We start from the raw sequence: 5,397 nt of genomic DNA, 5'->3' as shown, positions 1-5,397 counted from the left end.
CCAGTAGTCGTGTACAGATAGATGTGAGAGTTGGACCATAAAGAAGGCTGAGTGCCGAAGACTTGAAGCTCTCAAACTATGGTGCTGGAAAAGACTCCTGAGAGTCCCTTGGACTGCAAGGAGATCCAGTCAGTCAACCCTCAAGAAAATCAATCCTGAATATTCATTGGAAGGACTGATTCTGAAGTGGAAGCTCCAATACTTTGGCCACCTGATGCGAAGAGCCGACTCATTGGAAAAGACCCTGATGCTGGGAAAGAATGAAGGCAAGAGGAAAAGGGGACGACAGAGGACGAGATGGTTGGATGGCATCATCCACTCAATGGACATGAGTTTGAGCAAACTCCTGGAGATGGTAAAGGACAGGAAAGTCTGGCATGCTGCAGTCCACGGGGCATGGTCATGACCACGTTCCTCTCCTGGTGGAAGGAGACATGGCATCATGTGGGGTGCGGGGGACTTGGTGTGACCCTCCCCCTCCAGAATCTGGATGACCTGCTGCTCTTGTTGTTAGAAAGTCTACACATTCTTCTTTGCTCATTTGAACTTGGCAAGGCCGTCTTGTCCCCCGTAGCCTCAGCCTCCTGATGCATAGCTGAGTTCACAGAACCATCCAGAAGCCACTGCCTCGGCCCGCACACCAAGAAGAGTGACAACATGGTAGAAAGAAAAGGAGCCTGGGGTCAATGTTCCAACTCAATTGTGTCACTGCCGACTGGCCCTGGGCAAGGAACAAAAAGAGCCAAGTGATAAGAGATGTCAGCCTTCCAGCCATACACACCTTTAGGAGGATTTTTTTTTTTTTTTTCCAATGAGTTGGTTTAATTTCAGGTGGTACAGAAATCAGAACAGAACATAGACTTAAGAATACACTTTGGCAGGATTCTGGACTGGGTTTATATGGATCTCATAGCTAAGGTAGAAATGGCTGAGAAGAAATGAAGACAAATGAGCCAGTGTATGATTTTTGTTTTTTTTTTTTTACAAAAATGTATTCTTAAATGTACAATAAGTTCCAAGACAAGACTTCATCCTAGCTAGAGGGTGCAAAGGCTGTTATGGCAGGGAATGCCGGTGTTTGCAGAGGAATGGAACTAAGGGTCATCACTGTCTTAGGTCCACAGAACAGCTTATTTTTCTGCCAGATTTCTTAATTCCACCTGTGGCCAGGGGGCCTTTCCCCAACCTTCATTTTTAGCTCCTCAAGTTTCTTCAGCTCCTTCTGTTTCTGCTTGAATGCCTTATCTTCCTCATCCATCTCCTTGCCTTGCTTCTTGGGCTGCTTCAGGGGCTTCTTCCTGCCACCTTCACAGCCCGACATGGCACCTGCTGCCCTTTCCCCCGGCGATTTTTTTTATATACAATTTATATTATTTATTTATTTTTGGCTGGACTGGATCTTCGTTGCTGCATGGGCTCTTCTCTAGTGCAGGCTTCTGTCTAGTTATGTTTTGGTGGTTTCTCTTGTCGTGGAGCACAGGCACTAGGCACACAGTTTTTAGTAGCTGCTGCATGTGGGCTTCGGTATTCACAGCACACGATCTTAGCCACCCAGGGCGTGTGGGATATTCCCAGAACCAGGGACCAAAATTGTGTCCCCTGCATTGCAACGTGGATTCTTAACCACTGGACCACCAAGGAAGCTCTCCTGGAGGATTTTAATGAGAGATACTATAACTTATGCTGTGTATGTAGGTCTATAAGGAAATTGGCCTAGGATGCTAAGACTCCTATGTTCTGACAGTTCAAAATTCCAATTCTTTAATAAACTCATGAACTCTGAAACTGGGGTTATAATCATCTGCAATAAGAAAATCAGTTAATTATTGAAAACTTACTATGTGTCACTTTGCTCTTTCCCTTGAAAGACTTGAAATACAGACGGGCTGTGTTTCATAAAATCACTAAAATATACGTCCACATATGCCAAGTGACAAATGACGGCACTGTGCAGGCAGAACGTCTCCTGGGTCCTGAGGAGGGAGCGATTACCCAGCATGCCTCGGTGACACGTCTGCCCAGCCCAGCCCCCACACGACCTTCACCAGTTTCCATCTCAGCCAGAAGCCAAGCACAATGGATTATTGGGAGGGTGTTTTAAACTCCAGGGTTTTTGTCTCAAGGACACAGCAGGTGGTCCCAGACCCTGCCTTCTGTGACAGCATCTCTCCTGCCAGCCCCGCAGTACTGGAGCGGTGCTAATGGGGATGCCCACAATGGCCCCTGGAGAAGGGGCACAACCCAGAGCTGTGTCCACCCTCCTGGGACGGGGAGCACCAGCCACTAGGGGAGAGAGCACCCGGCTGGAACTCAAGTCTTTGCTTGTCCCCAGGTTCCTAAAAGGGAAACTGTCTTCTCAGAATTTTCCTCCATGTTTCAGAGGTGAGGAACCCACAGCTCCAAGAATGACATTCACCCAGGTTTCAAATGCATTAGAGCAGCACCGGGCAGGCAGCACCACTGGTCGGAGCCATTAACGTCCAGTGTCCGGGAGGACTCTGAGACATAGCCCCCCTGCCCAGCCCTGCTGTCACCCCCACCCACCCCACGAATGGGCTTGAACCAAGAACAGCAGATACAGTAGGCTGGGGAGGCGGCTCACAGGGGAGGGGGGGGGAACCTCTCCCTAGGGAGCCAGTTGCTCGGTTTATGTTTTTGGAATAAATCACTGGTGTAATAATAGAAGTGAAGGCACTGGAGTGGAACATCGTGACAGAAAAGCTCCCACTAGCATGTCCATCAGATGTAAGTTTCTTGCCCCAACATCCTCCTGTCCACAGGAGGAGGGGGCCTGCCCGACCAAAAAGGTGAGCCCCCTTCTTCCCCTGCAGCGCTATTGCTCCATCCTCACCTGCCTTCCTGGGAGGAGGTCTTAGTGTCGGTGAACCTTATTTGCTCTGTCTGGGGTTTCTAGAGTGGTCTAGGGGGAGAAGGCAGCTCTGGGGCTGGAAAGGACTTGAGAGACCGTCTTATCTAGTCCTCTCGTGTTCCGTGAGGTGTAGGTCAGTGACTTGCCCTGGTCCACACCTGTGTCTGACTTTCTTGCCGGGGAGCCCTTCCCACCATGATAGCCTGCTCCAGGTGAGAAGTGGAGAGATTTCCAGTGGATTCCAGCAGCTGGACACCTGTCTGGTATATGTCCCGTTTGCGTTTTCCCTTCCTGAACGCCCTTCCCCTGGTTGACCCCCCAGGCATCCTCCAGGGATCCAGCCAAGCCCCACCCTCTCTGGGAACCTCCTGCTTCCCAGGTTGATGTAACCATCCGTCTGTTTTGTTTTGAAACTCCTTTGGCCTGGGCCTGTCATGGCCAAACATGGGTCACATCGTGCTGCCACGAAGCCACCGATTGACTAGGCAGCTTCCTCACTCACCTGACCACTGCTTGGGGCAGAGATCCTATCACATGTGATGTGCACTCGGCCATCCAGCATGTGGCAAGTGTGCAAGAGATGATGTCGAGTGTGTGTGGCCGTGTGTGCAGCGGCACTCACGTCACCAGCAGGAGCCTGGTCTGCAGATCTGGGTGTTCCTCCCCAGGCAGGAACAGCTGTTCACAGAGCAGCACATGGAGAGAAGTAGGAGGAGGGAGCACACAGGGTCAGCTGCAGGAGTGGTGACAACCACGAATCCCAGTGTCACTAGGAAAGCCATGAGCCCCCTGGAAGCAGGAGACATTCAGGAGGCAGGGGAGGCATGGAGGCTGCAGCAGACACTGCAGGACTCCACTCAGAGCTTTGATTCCCGTAGGGTCTGTAGGTTTATCCAGGCATAACACCTCTAAAAGGTCATTCCTCCCATGTGTGCCCCCAGGACGCGTGTAACCCCTGATGCAAGGCAGAGACATCTAGAAGGGGTTGAGGTTACACAGGGGAGCCCCTCTGCTCCCAGAGCTGTGCCACCCGTCATCACCTGAGCCACTGCTGGGTGGGATAGGCCCCACAGCTGCAGGGAGGCTCGGGTGTCCACTGACCTGAGCGTAGTCTTGCTCTCCCATCAATGAGCACAAGCTCTCGGTAAACAAACTGTTTCATCTCACGAGGCATCAGCTCCCTCGTCTGGACTCCCAAGTGTGTAATCTGAGTCTACCTGCCCCTCCAGCTTCCCACCAAGCATCATCCTGGGCTCCAATCCAGCCCTGCCACCTGCTTCCCGCCCCTCCACCGGGGTGGGGGAAACTAACATTGCATCTTAAATACCTTGTGGTCACAGACGCAGCAAAGGTCTGCTTGTGGCCGAGATTCAAAGGAGAATCAAGACCCAGTATGGAAAGTAGAGACTGGACAGGGAAATCCTTCAGCAAGCAGGACGTGTCGGGGTGATGGCCTGGGACTGACAGTGGGGGTGCAGAGACATGCCAGCCCTGCTTGCTGCCCCTTCCTCTGCCCCTATGGGGGAAGGGCCAAGCATTGTGATGACCCCCTTATACGGACTCTCCCCTTCTCCTTGGCAAGGTGGCAGAAGCAGCTGGTTGACCCCTCATCTCAGAAACCACCTTCCCCCAGAAAAGCCCACCTCAGCTCTGTAAGCCCCCTCCCTTTTCACTCTGTTGTTCCTGTGTTAACAGCTCAATCTATGTGCTGATGGCTGTGGTCCATGCTTTCAGTGGCAAGAGGCTGCAGCCCATGCATGGCAAGTGGGAAGGGAACTTCCTAGGAGAGTTGTCTGTGTGGCTGGTGGAGGCCGGGCATGTATAAGGAGCGGGGCTTTGGGAGCAGAAAAGGACGCTTCATGGGTTGTCAGGCCCCTCCCACCAGTGGGTGCAGGAACCAACCGAGATCTTGGTTACCTGGCTCCCAATTTGATGGTTAAGTGACCCTGACTGTGGAGCTCTTGTGGCTGTGGGAACATTCTGGATGCATCTGTGGCTAGAATTCAGACAAGCCCAAAGCCCATTCCTGCCAAGGAGAAAATGGCTTTGACTCTTCCCAAGGTCATGATAAACCCCGGGAAACAGCAGGAAAGCTATGTGTGAGCAGCTCACACCGGCTGAACAGGCGGCTCTTGGCAGAGCCCAGAATGGTCAGGTGGTGGGAGTGGTATCAGGCAGGAGGGAGCCCGTGGACAGCAGGATGGAGGGAGTGTCTCCGGGTGAGCCCCAGCCGAGCCCTGGCCCCTTGGGTGCATGTTGTCAGCTGCCAGGCTCACAGGGGCTCTGGGCACGGGTGCCCTGCACAGCTGGAATCACCCTGCGGGCTCTGGGCAATGCATCCTGGAGGTCAACCAAGTGACCTCCCTGACTTGCTTGTTTGCACCTCATGTCAGCCATCCCGTCTTTGCAAGCTGGCTGCTCTTGCTGGTCAAAGACTCTTCCTTCTCCTTTGGGATAAAGAAAAATTGGAAGAGAATTAGACTCACTCTCAAGGCACATGTTTGGTGTCACCCAGCCCGACATGGGGC

General features: G+C 52.5%; 1 pseudogene; it reads right to left on the bottom strand.

Moving 5' to 3' along the window:
* Nucleotides 1-572: 572 nt before the first annotated feature.
* On the bottom strand, nucleotides 573-1,403 carry LOC123333592 (annotated as a pseudogene).
* Nucleotides 1,404-5,397: the final 3,994 nt, after the last annotated feature.

The sequence above is a fragment of the Bubalus bubalis genome, chromosome 5, assembly GCF_019923935.1.
Source record: "Bubalus bubalis isolate 160015118507 breed Murrah chromosome 5, NDDB_SH_1, whole genome shotgun sequence".
NCBI lineage: Eukaryota > Metazoa > Chordata > Mammalia > Artiodactyla > Bovidae > Bubalus > Bubalus bubalis.
The sequence above is the reverse complement of the archived record's forward strand: the minus strand, read 5'-3'. Positions and strand labels throughout refer to the sequence as shown.